Source organism: Heptranchias perlo, unplaced genomic scaffold (assembly GCF_035084215.1).
Source record: "Heptranchias perlo isolate sHepPer1 unplaced genomic scaffold, sHepPer1.hap1 HAP1_SCAFFOLD_44, whole genome shotgun sequence".
Taxonomy (NCBI): domain Eukaryota; kingdom Metazoa; phylum Chordata; class Chondrichthyes; order Hexanchiformes; family Hexanchidae; genus Heptranchias; species Heptranchias perlo.
In genome coordinates, this window is record NW_027139453.1 from 11,261,121 (window position 1) to 11,273,898 (window position 12,778).

The 12,778-nt window shown below is 44.0% G+C and overlaps 2 long non-coding RNA genes across 2 annotated transcripts in view; one reads left to right on the forward strand and one right to left on the reverse strand.

The window, feature by feature from the left end:
- The first annotated feature begins 584 nt into the window (after positions 1-584).
- On the forward strand, positions 585-2,442 carry LOC137312931 (uncharacterized). The gene is made up of 2 exons (XR_010960909.1): positions 585-806; positions 2,148-2,442. It is a non-coding gene; the product is annotated as an uncharacterized lncRNA (long non-coding RNA).
- A 4,942-nt stretch (positions 2,443-7,384) lies between these two features.
- LOC137312939 (uncharacterized) overlaps positions 7,385-12,778 on the reverse strand; it is a 47,620-nt gene continuing 42,226 nt past the window's right edge. Inside the window, exon 3 of the long non-coding RNA XR_010960941.1 lies at positions 7,385-8,320. This is a non-coding gene — a long non-coding RNA (uncharacterized lncRNA). The remainder of the gene's footprint in view (positions 8,321-12,778) is intronic.

Sequence of the window (12,778 nt, forward strand, 5' to 3'; positions counted from 1 at the left end):
CCTGGCACATCCTGTCAGCGGAACTCACATGTTAAGCCTTTAAGTTGGGTCCAATTTCACAATCTTGTGATCTGAAAGATAAAGAACTGACAGCTTAGTCCACCTGTCAACTGATCAGCAGTCATACAGGACGGAAGCAACTTTTCCCAGGATATTTTCAGAGACCGGTCAGTCCCCGTGTGTGTGATGATAAAATGCAGCAAACTCTTTGCCAAAACTGATGAAATCGCTGCTCTCGGTCCTTGGAGTCCTGGTGTTGAATTAGTCCATCACTGCTTGAAGTGGGATCGGTGGAAGAGAGATCAATTTAAGTGGTATATTAAAGGGCACGAGGAGGGAACAGGAGAGAGGGGGCAGATTTAGAGCTCCTGTGGAAGCAATAGTGGGGGTGGAGTTCACCATTAAATGTCCTGCTTCTGTACCTGGCACAATCTGTCAGATGAGCTCATGTTTCAAACCCTGAAGTGGGGCCAAAAACACAAACTTGTGATCTGAAAGATAGAGAACTGCCAACTGAGGCAAGCTGCCAACTGATCCACCGTCACACAGAAGGGAAAATCCTTTTCCCAGGATATTTTCAGAGAGTCACTCCCCTTTTATGTGATTACAAATAAAGCAAACTCTCTAAGTCCAGATACAAAATTTGTGAACTCCAGCCGTCTGATCCTGACTCTGAGGTACTCAGCGGAAGATGGCGAAAGTTCTAATTTTGGTATTTGTATTCCAGGTGCTGACTCAGTCCATCACTGCTCGAATGCGGTTCGGTGGAGGTTTTGGAGGTGGCGGATCTGTTTCCTTTGCAAGAAGTAAGTTTCTTTGATCTCTCAACACCAATTTTTGTTTATACTATTTTATTCTCTGACTGAAGCTCACGGCTTGTTTGCTTAAATGAACATTATTGTAATATTGTGAGAATGAATGAAGAATTTAACCTGAACCAGTTCCACAGGAAAATCGTCCGATTGTTTAGTCGGTACCTGAGCGGGGAGTGGGAATGGTGGGTGTTGTGTGAGGATCCAAACAGACCAAGAATTAAAGCACAAATTACTGGCCAGTGCCGAGTTACCGGATCTCAGCCGGAGAATTGACCTGTTTGGGAAAGTCTGAAATTGGCTTCAGTACCCAGGTACTGTGGAGGGGGAAACTCACAGTTCCTGCTCCCGATCAGTGTTACCTGCTCTAAAATGTGAGTGTGCGGACGGGAGCTCCTTCAGTCCTTTTCCCCCACACTCGCTGCTCAGACCCACAGACAAAGAATAGTGAATTGGGATCGATACTGGAGGCGTCTGAGGAACCGATCCCCAGAGATGATTCAGATTTTCATAACATGAGGAGAGGGGATTGGATCAAAAGGGTTTCAAAATAGGTTTCTGAATTCTAATAATTCTGCAGCCTTCATAGAGATCAGGATATGAGAACACGGAATAAGTGGAGGAGTCAAGCGGTGAAACTATCAATTTTCAGGAGCCGGGTGTCAGTTCACCTCAGTTGGGAGTTGAGTGAACAAGTTAAGGGTTGATGTCCCACTCCGGTACATACAGCCCAGCACTGGGGGAGTGCAGCACTGTTGGAGGTGTCATCTTTTGAATGAATCGTTAAACGGAGACCTTGTTTACCTGTTCATGGGGCAGGAAACACTTGGTCGCATTATTTGAAGAGTTGGAAGTTCTCCTGGTTTCTTGGACCAACATCACTCTCTCAACTAACATCACCAGAAACTCCCCACACTGTCAAATCTCATTTGCTGTTTGTGGGACTTTGCTGTGAGCAATTTGGTTACAAAACAGTGTCGGTACTTCAGAAATAATCCTTTGTCTGTGAAATTCTTTGGGCCCTTCTGACAACGGGAAAGGCTCCATATAAATGTGAGATCATTCTTTTCTTTGTCTCTAGTCTCAGAAAGCGCGAACGGTGGGCTCCATTCTGTGGAAAAACTATTGGGCTGCCCTTGAGAACAAAGAGTGAGTCTCTACCGGTCGGGGAGGGGTCAGTGTGAGGTTTAATGAAGTACAAATGAGCTGAGGTTCATGTGTGGTCCAGAGTCAGTCTCAGTAACTCGGACAGACACAGCTTCATGTTTTCTCATTGTTCTCCCTCTCTCTATGTCCAGAACGGTCAATTAATTAACTCTTCATTTTGGATTTTAGATCAAGACGGCGGCTGCAGCTTGTTTGGAGCAATGTGTCGTCAGGGCTCCTGTAACGCAAACGAGGAGACTCTGCCGATATTCTGCCGCGATGGGTTACAATGTTGTGGACCGAACGAGTGAAAGATCCAGTGATGGATTCTCACCAGCCCGATCTCTCCAAGTTCTCACTGAATGAAACCTTCCTTCACGGGGAGCAGGCTCTATTTGATTGTGCAGATCCCACAACCCCTGACACTGTATTACTGCTGTCTGAATAATGAGCTGTACTCAGAAATAAATCTCACTGCATTGATCACAGCTTCATATCCGTGTCTTGATTCTCTTTAGGATCATTGTGTCCGAGGATGGGGTGTTCAGGGGTCTTATGAGGCTGCGGGAAGATGTGGGAATTGTAGGTAATGGGAAGAGGAGACCACAGCAGGGAATCTCTGAAAGTGCCTAATCACACATTCAGTAAGTTACTGAGATAAGACAGGTGTCCCAGAGTGTCAGCACTCTGACCGTTCAAGGTTCAAGATTGGAAGGAGACGCGCATTGCATCAGGCCCATCAGATTGTTTGATCGGACATTGAAGCGGGAGCTTTACTCTGAATCTAACCCGTGCTGTACCTGCCCTGGGAATGTTTGATGGGACAGTGTAGAGGGAGCTTTATTCTGTATCTAATCCGTGCTGTTCCTGCCCTGGGAGTATTTGATGGGGGCAGTGGTAAATGGAGTTTTAATCTCCTTCTAACCCTTGCTTTACCTGCCCTGGGAGAGTTTGATATGTCAATGCAGAGGGCGATTGACCAGAGACCCATGTATAGCTGGCAGTATAACTCGATGCTGCTGGATGAACCTGCTCTGACATCAGTAACTGTCTCAAAATCAATACTTATTGAGCAAAATTTTATGGGTTCAAAATCTGTGATTATAATCCAACAGCGCTCTCATTATAGAAGAGTAAAAATATAAGAAATATTTAACTGTGTGCGGAAGCAGGGATAAAATCTGTTCCACCTTCTGTCTCTCTCTCTCTCTGCCTCTGCCAAATCCCTCGGTCTCGTTTTATCTCACTCTTTCCCTCTTGGACTTATTTTATTTCTCTCTATGCTTTTCTTTCTCTGCCTCTGATTTCTCTGCCTCTGTTTATTTATCTCTGGCTCTGTCACTCCCTGCCTCGTTCTCCCTCTTTCATTCACCTTTACGGGGATTCTCTTTTTTTTCTCTCAATCCCTCACTCTCTCCCTCTCGCTTATTTCACTCTGCCTCGTCTCTCTTACACTTCCTGCCTTCCTCTCTTCTCCATCTCACGTTCCCTCTTCTTGCCTCGCTCTCATTCCCCCTCACTCCATCTGTATCGTCCCTCTTTCTTCTCTCTGCCTCATTGTTTCTCGCCACTTCTGTCGCTTTCCTGTCTCTCACTCCTCTTTCTCTCTCTGCCTCATTCCCTTCCTTTCCATCTTTGCTGCTATACCTTCGCCCCTCCTTTCTATCACTCTGCCTCATTCTCTCTCTCCTACCCTCTCCTATCTCTCTCTCCCTCTCTCGCTTATTTTCACCTGTCACTGTTTCCTATCTGTCTTTCACTTACTCACTTTCTCTCTCTCTCCGTGTCTTATTTCTCAGTTAAGATCCCTAATGCATCAGGACTATCCCAACACAAGCAATTTCACACTGATCCCAGCCTGTAGTCTGAACACATTGCATGAGCTGATCACATCTTCTGCACCCCGAGTTCGCAAATGAGCTGCTCAGGATGTGCAAGGCCCACCAGTGGCCTGGGGTCCTGCAAGATTTTGCCATTGCTCGAGAGGGAAGCCTGCTTTTGGTTCTAACTTCTGCTGCACCTCTGCCTCCACATCTCATCCAGCCTCGATTCCTGAACTAATTTTATTACCTTCCATCTTCAATTGACATATACACACTCTTCTTTATCCAGGATATATCGATGCCTCTGATTTGCTTCTCTCTAAATCTTCTGGACCTTGTTTTTCCTTATTTTTGACAGTCCGTCTCTGCAACTGAATCTGTTTGTGCATTTTCTAATTTTGATCAGAAATTTTTGAATAGCTGGCAAGCAATACCTGCTATTCTGCGAAGCGTATTTCCACAAACAGAGATGAATCAAGGGAGCCGGAATCAACCTTGTGAACCTTCGCTGCACCTCCTCTAAGACAAGTATGTCTTTCCTTAGGTAAGGAGAACAAAACTGTACATAGTACTCCAGGTGTGATCTCACCAGTGCCCTGTACAATTGCAGCAAGTCCTCCTTACTATTTTAACCCAACCCCCTTGCAATGAAGGCTAACATACCATTTGCCTTCCCAATTCAATGTCATACCTGCATGCTAACTTTCTATGATCCATCTACAAGGACACCCACATCCCTTTTAAATCCCTATATAAGCACACGAGGGAGAAATGAATCGAAGGGGATGCTGATAGGGTTAGATGAAGTAGTTTGGAGGAGAGAGAGGGCAGGAATTAAAGTTCAAAATTGGGTTAAGGCCAATTTTACTAAGCTGTGAAGTGATTTAGCAAAAGTGGAATCAAAACAGCTGCTTGAAGGTAAGTCCGTTTCGAGCATTCGGAGCCATTAAAAGGGGAGATTCAAGGGTTTCAGAGTAAACGTGTTGCCACAAAGATAAAGGATGGGACTGCCAAATCTGGAGCCTCCTGGATGACAAGAAGGATACAGGGAAAGATAAAGCAAAAAACGGAAGCTTATGTCAGACACCAAGAGCTCAATACTGCAGAAAGCCTTGACGGGTATAGAAAGTGAAATTAAATTAAATAGCTGAAATTAAAAAGGAAATTAGGAAAGAAAAGAAAAATACCGGCAACTAAAATTAAGGAAAACCTAAAAATGTTTTATAAATACTTCAAGAGCAAGAGGGCAACTTAGGAAAAATACGGCCTATTAGAGATCAAAAAGGTAACCTATGTGTGGAGGTGGAAAATGTGGGTATGTTTCTTAATGAATACTTGGCTTCTGTCTTCACAAAGGAGAGGAATGATGCAGGAATTGAAGTTAAGGAGGAGGAGTGTGAAATATTGGATGGGATAAACTTGGCGACATAGGAAATATTAAGGAGTTCTGCATTTCTGAAAGTAGATAAATCACTAGACCCGGATGAAATGTATGCCAGGCTGTTAAGAGAAACAAGGGAGGCAATAGCGGAGTTTCTGACCATCATTTTGCAATCCTCCCTGGCTACAGGTGTGTGCCAGAGGATTGGAGGACTGCTAACGTTCTACCATTTGTTTGAAAATGGAGAAAGAGATAGATAGAGTAATACATCCAGTCAGTCTCAGCTCGGTGGTGGGCAAATTATTGGAATCGATTCTGAGGGATAAAATGAACCGTCATTTAGAAAGGCACGGGTTAATCAAGGAGAGTCAGCATGGATTTGTTAATGGAAGGTCGTGTCTGATTAACTTGATTGCATTTTTTGAGCAGGTAAGAAGGAGGGTCGATGAGGGTAAAGCGTTTGATCTCGTGTATATTGATTTAGCAAGGCTTTTGACAAGGTCCCACATGGCAGATTGGTCAAAAAGTACAAGCACATGTGATCCAAGGGAGAGTGATTGATTGGATCCAAAATTGGCTCAGTTGCAGGAAGTAAAGTGCAATGGTCGACGGGTGTTTTTGCGACTAGAAGGCTCAGTGCTCGGTTTGTTGCTTTTTGTGGTATATATTAATGGTTTGAACTTGAATTTGGAGGGCTTGAACAAGAATTTTGCAGGTGATAGAAAACTTGGCCGTGTCGTTGTCAGTGAGGAGGAAAGCTGTAGACGGCAGGAAGATATTAATGGACTCGTCAGGTGGGCAAAAAAAGTGGCAAATGGAATTCCATGCAGAGAAATTTGAGATAATGCATTTGGGAAAGGCAAAAAAGGCAATGGAATAAATAATAAATGGGAGGATATTGAGAGATGTAGAGGAAGTGAGGGACCTTGGAGTGCATATCCACAGATCCCGGAAGGGAGCAGGACAGGTAGATTAGATGGTTAAGAAGGCATATGGAATACATTCCTTCATTAGCCAAGGCATAGAATATAAGAGTAGGGAGGTTTTACTCGAACTGTATAAATCATTGGTTAGGCCGCAGCTTGAATACCGCGTACATTTCTGGTCACACATTACAGGAAAGATGTGATTGCACAAGAGAGGATACAGAGAAGATTTACAAGGATATTGCCAGGGCTGGAGAATTTTAGCTGTGAGAAAAGATTGGATAGGCTGGGGTTGTTTTCTTTGGAACAAAGGAGGCTGAGGGGAGTTTTAATTGAGGTATATAATATAATGATGGGACTAGATAGATTGGATAGAGATTACCTATTTCTCTTAGCAGAGATATCAGTGCCAGGGGACATAGATTTAAAGTAATTGGTAGAAGGATTATAGGGGAGTTGAGGACAAAAGATTGCACCTGGAGGGTGGTGGGGGTCTGGAACTCACTGCCTGAAAGGGTGGTGGAGGCAGAAACTCTCAACTCATTTAAAAAGCACTTGGATGAGCGCTTGAAGTGCCGTAACCGACAGGGCTATGGACCAAGTGCAGGAAAGTGGGATTAAGCTGGATAGCTCATTATCGGCCGGCACCGGCACAATGGGCCAAATGAACTCCTTCTGTGCTTTAACTTTGTATGATTCCATACCTTTATATTTGTGTTTGTGTATGTCTGTGTATGTGCCTTGATATATGTGCATGTGCCTCTATGTGTGTATGTGTGTGCATGTGCCTTTATTTGTGTGCATTTGCCTGTTTGTGTATGTGTGAGTATTTGTGTGCATGTGCCTTTATGTGTGTGTATGTGTATGTTTGTATGTGGCATTATGTGTGACGCCCATATTTGTCTGTATGTTCCCGTATGTGTGTGTATGTGCCTTTATTTGTTTGTGTGTGTCTGTATGAGTGTATTTGTATGTGCGTTTATGTCTGTATGTGTATGTTTGTGTTTGTGCCGTATGTGTGTCTGTGCCTTTATATGTACGTATATGCGTGTATATGTGTGTATGCGCCTGTATGTATGTGTATGTGCGTCTGTGACTTTATGTGTGTGTATGTGCCTTTATGTGTATGTATGTGCCTGTATGTGTTCGTATTTGTGTGCATGTGACTGTATATGTTTGTGTATGATAAAAGTGCTGCTCTCGGTACTTAGAATCATGCTGCTGACTGCTTGAGAGGGGCGGGTGGAAGAGAGACCAGACTAGGTGAGATATTAAAGAATTGAGCAGCGAGCAGGAGAGAGAGATCAGATTTATTGCTGCATCAAGATCAGAGATGTTTCAGGCCTGTGTTATTAGAACATAAGAACATATGAATTAGGAGCAGGAGTCGGCCAATCGGCCCTTCGAGCCTGCTCCGCCATTTAATAAGATCATGGCTGATCTGATCCTAACCTCAAATCAAAATTCATGTCCAATTTCCTGCCCGCTCCCTGTAACACCTAATTATAAGAACATAAGAAATTGAATTAAATAATGTTTCAGAGTTTAGAGATGTTTCAGGCCTATGTTGTACAATGTTACAGAGTTGAGAGATGTTTCAGGCCTATGTTATACAATTTTACAGAGTTTAGAGATGTTTCAGGCCTATGTTACACAATGTTAGAGAGATTACAGATTGTTCAGGTCTGTGCTATACGTTGTTGCAGAGATTACAGATGTTTCAGGCCAATGTTGCACATCTTCATAAATTTCTACCCTCCAGCAGTTTCTTTGAGAGGCAGCTGCAGAGATTCGGTTCCCGTGGACGCCAACTTTGCAAATTGATCTGAAAGTGCCAGCAGCTCTTCTCGGAAGTGGCCGGTTAGCTCAGTTGCTTACAGCACTGAAAAATCATTTTCACGTTGGTGCTGTGAGTCCCGGATCATTCTATGACTGTTTAAAAGGTTGGGGCTGTCAGTCCCGGATCATTCTGTTTCTGTTTAAAAGGGGTGTACAGTCAGCCCCGGATCATTTTGTCCCTGTTTAAAAGAGGTGCGTTGTCACTCCCGGATCATTCTGTGCCTGTTTGAAAGGGGTGTGTTGTCACTCCCGCATCATTTTGTCCATGTTTAAAAGAGGTGCGTTGTCACTCCCGGATCATTCTGTGCCTGTGTAAAATGGGTGTGTTGTCAGTCGCGGATCAGAGAATCAAATTGCTGTTCAGAGCCCGAACCCGTGGACGGCTCTATCACACTGGAAATCACAATCAACTGAGGTGAATTGGGGCATGAAAAACATTCAATTACTGAAACAAATACATTAAACAGGAAGTATTGATCCTGAACAGAAATACGGAGGTCAGAAGAGCCTGTCGCTAAGGCAAAGCAGTTATGAAGGGAGATTTTAATTTTCACATAGACTGGGACATAACGGCAATACATTTCTAGAGTACATCTAGGACAGTTTTATGAAACAATATCATAGAACTGAGAGATGACACATGTCAGGAAAGAGAGAACAAGCTGGGGCTCTTTTCTCTAGAAAAGAGAAGACTGAGGAGTGACGTGATAGAGGTCTTTAAGATTAATGACGTGTTTGATAGGGTAGACGTAGAGATTTTTCCACCTGAAGGGGAGACCAGAACCAAGGGTCATTATTATAAGATAGTCACTAATAAATCGAATTGATTCGAATAATAAATGCAGGAGAAATTTCTTTTCCCAGATTGTGCTGAGAATGTCAAACTCGCTCCCACAAAGAGTAGTAGAGAGGAATAGCAAAGATGGATTTAAGGGGAAGCAAGATAAACACATGAGAGAGTAATATCATAAGAACATAAGAAATGGGAGCAGGATTAGGTCGTATGGACCCTTGAGCCGGCTCCGCCATTTAATCAGATCTTGGCTGATCTTCTGACTCAACTCCACTTTCCCGCCCGATCCCCAAATCCCTTGATTCACCTAAAGTCCAAAAATCGATCAGTCCCAGCCTTGAATATTCTCAACGACTGAGCATCCACAGCCCTCTAGGATAGAGAATTCCAAAGATTCTCAAACCTTTGAGTGAAGAAATTCCTCCTCATCTCAGTCGTAAATGGCTGACCTCTTATCCGAAGACTATTCCCCCTTGATCTACACTCGCCAGCCAGGGGAAACAATCTCTCAGCATCTATCCTGTCTAGCCCTCTCAGGATCTTATATTCTATTTTACATGTTTCAGTGAGATGAGAAATTAATAGAAGGACATGTTGATAGGGTTAGATGAAGAAGGAGGGGAGGGGGCTCGTTTGGAGCATCAACACTGGAATGGACCTGTTGGGCCGATTGGCCTGTTTCTAAGCTGTATAGTCTGCGAAATCCTGGAATGTTAACATACATTCGGCCCTTCATACCTGTGCTGGCTCCTTGAAAGAACGGCCCAATTTAGTCCCAAAACCCCAGCTATTTCCCCACCACACTGCAAATTGCCTTTTGAAAGTGCCGTTGGAATGTGGTTCCACCGCTCTTTCAGATGTTGCATTCCAGATCTTAATAAACCTCAGTGCAAAGTGTGTCCTCATTTTGCATCTAGATCTTTTGCCAATTAATTTATTATCACAGAGAGGTGAGGTACAGAGAGAGAGACGAGAGGGCAAGAGAAATAGGGAGAGTGGAGACAGACAGACAGAGTCGAGGTAGAGCGATTAGGAGAGAGAGACAGACAGACAGACATAGAGTAGGGTGAGAAAGAGAGATAGTAGAGAGAGAGAGAGAGAGAGAGAGAAAAGAGGATGAGACATAGAGTAGAGGAAGAGAAGGAGAGCACAGAAATATAAAAAGAGACAGAGGGGAAGAAAGAGAAAGACAAGGGGGAGAGTGAGAGAGACCGACAGAGAGAAAAGAGAGAGAGATACAGGCACAGATAAAGAAACAGGGGAGAGATAGACAGAGAGAGCGATAGACGATGACAGAACGAGTGATAGAGACTGGTCAGAGAGAGAGTAGAATGACACAGAGAGAGAGAGAGAGAGAGAATCAGGATCACAGCATCACATCTGTGATCTCTGCGGAAGGCGCAGGCTGCATCCCGGCCTCTGTTGGTAGATCTCATCGGGTGTGCGACTGACACCCACACACAGTTCATGGGAGTGTTGATGGAGCTTTACTCTGTCTCTGACCTCTGTTGTACCTGCCCTGGGAATGTTGAAGGGGCGGTGTAGGTGGAGCTTTACTCTGTATCTAACCCGAGTTGTTCCTACCGTGGTTGACGGTTGTTTTTGCGACTGGAAGGCTGTTTCCTTTCGGGTCCAACAGGGCTCGATAGTAGGTGTCTTGCTTTAAGTGGTATATATTATTGATTTGGCCTTGAATGTGGGGAGCTTGACCATGAAGTTTGCAGATGATACAAAAATTGGTCGTGTGGTTGATCGTGAGGTGGAACGCTGTGGAATTCAGAACGATATCAATGGACTGGTCAGTTGGGCAGAAAAGTGGCGAATGGAATTCTATGCAGAGAAGAGTGAGGGAATGCATTTGTGAAAGGCAAACAAGACAAGGGAGTGCACAATAAATGGGGGGATACTGAGAGGAGTAGAGGAACCAACGGACATTGGCGTGCATGTCCACAGATCCCTGAAGGTAGCAGGACAGGTAGATTAGATGGTTCAAAAGGCACACGGGATACTTTCCTTTATCAGCGGAGGCATAGAATACAAGAGCAGGGAGGTTATGCGAGAACCGCATAAAACTTTGGTTAGGTCACAGCTTGAGTACTTGCTACAGTTCTGGTCACCACATTACAGTAAAGATGTGATTGCACTGGAGAGGGGACAGAAGAGAATTGCGAGGATGTTGCCAGAGCTGGAGAATTTTAGCTATTAGTAAAGATAGAAAATGCTATTTTTTTTTCTTTGGAACAGATGTACAATAAAGCTCCGTGAACACTAACACAGACATCTTCAGAGTGGGGTCTGTGTTCAGAGTGTGGTCTGTGTTCAGAATGGGGTCAATGTTCAGAGTGGTGTTTGTTCAGAATGGGGTCTTTGATCAGATTGGGGTCTGTGTTCAGAGTGGGGTCTCTGTTCAGAATGGGGTCTTTGTTCAGATTGGGATCTATGTTCAGAGTGGAGTCTGTGTTCAGAATGAGGTTTGCGTTAAATGTTTGTCTGTGTTCAGAGTGGTGTCTGTGTTCACAGTGGATCGGTGCTCAGAGTGATAAAGGAAAGTATCCCGTATGCCTTTTGAACCATCTGATCTACCTGTCCTGCTACCTTCAGGGATCTGTGGACAAGCACACCAAGGTCCGTTGGTTCCTCTTCTCCTCTCAGTATCCCCCCATTTATTTTGTACTGCCTTGCCTTGTTTGCCTTTCAATGGAGTGTTCCGAGTTTGGACAGTGTTCAGAGTGGGGTCTTTGATCAGAATGGGGTCTGTGTTCCGTGTCGGATCTGTGTTCAGTGTCAGGCTTTGTTTATAAATCGATACCTCAGACGAATTTATAAAGGATTCAACTGCTTGCAGAATGGGTGAGAGTGCGGCTTAAAAAGATAGATGGAGGCAAAACTCTCTGAAGAAATTGGTTTTAGAGCAGCTTTTGAAGGCATTTAATCGTCACCTTAGAATCACTTTACCAATTTAGGGCTTATTAAGGATATATTTTCATTAATGGCTCTAAATATTTGAGGGTCTGAATTCTGCACAGCAATATTATCAGAGATATTTAGTTCTCAGCGGTTTCCCTCATGTGAAACAGGTCCCTGTCTCACAGTTTGTTCTGGACACAATTTTGTGAGAATTGCGCCTTCAACGAAACAGAATTCTTCCTTCGCCCTGAACAATCTCTGTTCCGTATGAAGATATATTCTGTCGATGAGGTGGCTTTGTTGCTAGAAATCCGAATTAAGGAATTAAGTTGAAAACTGACCAAAGTGACATACTTACAGATAAAAGTAACTAAAATGGGGAAAATAAAAAGCAGATTTACAGCATAGTTAGAGAAAGAAATAAAGTGGAGGAGTGGAAGATTCGATGGCGAAGAGATAGGGGGAAATGTAAATGACAAATGTAATGTAACAAAGGTAAGTGGAGCCATGGAGGGTGAAGGAGAAGTGAGGGGAGAGGAACAGCATCGTCCAGATGTACAATAAAGCCTCCTGTACACTAACAAAAACATCTTCAGAATGGTGTCTGTGTTCAGAGTGGATCCTGTATTCAGATTGGGGTTTGTGTTCAGAGAGGGGTTTGTGTGCAGAGTATGGTCCTTATGCAGTGGGAGTCGGTATTCAATGTTAGGTTTTGTTTATAAATCGATACCTCAGGATACTTTACAAAGACTGCACGCAAAAAGTGTGAGAGAGTGCGGAATAAAGAGAAGTTTGAGGAAATGCCCTTTGAAGAAATAGTTTTTAAACATTCCTTTGAGGGCACATGATCGGCAGCTCAGAGCAACTCCGCCAATTCAGGGAATTATAAAGGACAACGGTTCAAACAGCGAACTTGATTACAATTCCTCCCACCCCGCTTCCTGTGGGTTCTGTTTCCAGAATAGGGACACTGTTCAGAGTGGGGTCTGTGTTGAGAGTGGGATCTGTGTTCATAGTGAGGTTTGTGTTCATAGTTTGCTCTGTGTTCAGAGTGGGGTTTGTGTTCATAGTTTGCTCTGTGTTCAGAGTGGGGTCAGTGTTCATAGTTTGCTCTGTGTTCAGAGTGGGGTCTGTGTTCAGAGTGGGGTCTG